The sequence below is a fragment of the Helianthus annuus genome, chromosome 17, assembly GCF_002127325.2.
Source record: "Helianthus annuus cultivar XRQ/B chromosome 17, HanXRQr2.0-SUNRISE, whole genome shotgun sequence".
Lineage (NCBI taxonomy): Eukaryota > Viridiplantae > Streptophyta > Magnoliopsida > Asterales > Asteraceae > Helianthus > Helianthus annuus.
Genome location: NC_035449.2, coordinates 10,411,500 through 10,411,999, shown reverse-complemented (window position 1 = coordinate 10,411,999; position 500 = coordinate 10,411,500).

Here is a 500-nt window from a genome sequence, read left to right as displayed (position 1 = left end):
GGTAATCCAAGTGGATCCCGCTAAGTAGAGCAGTCATGAACTGGCAAGAGCAAAGACGCCTACCGAAATCCGTAGCTTCCTGGGGTTAGCAGGAATACTACCGGAGATTTATCGAAAATTTTTCAAGGATTGCTGCGCCCTTGACTTCTTTGACCAAGAAGAAAGAAAAGTACATTTGGGGCCCAAAGCAGCAAGAGTCCTCGAAATCCTGAAGCAGAAGCTAAGCAACGCACCTGTGCTGACATTACCAGAAGGTACAGATGAATTCGTGGTTTACTGCGACGTGCGTCACACACAGGCATGGGGTGCTGTTGCTTATGCAAAAGGGCAAGGTGATTGCCTATTGCTTCAAGGCAATTAAAGGTGCATGAAAAGAATTACACCACCCACGACTTGGAGTTGGGGTGCCGTTGTATTTGCACTAAAGTTGTGAGGCACTAACCTTTATCGGTATTAAATTTGTGATTTATTCTTGATCACAAAAGCCCTCCAGCACCTGT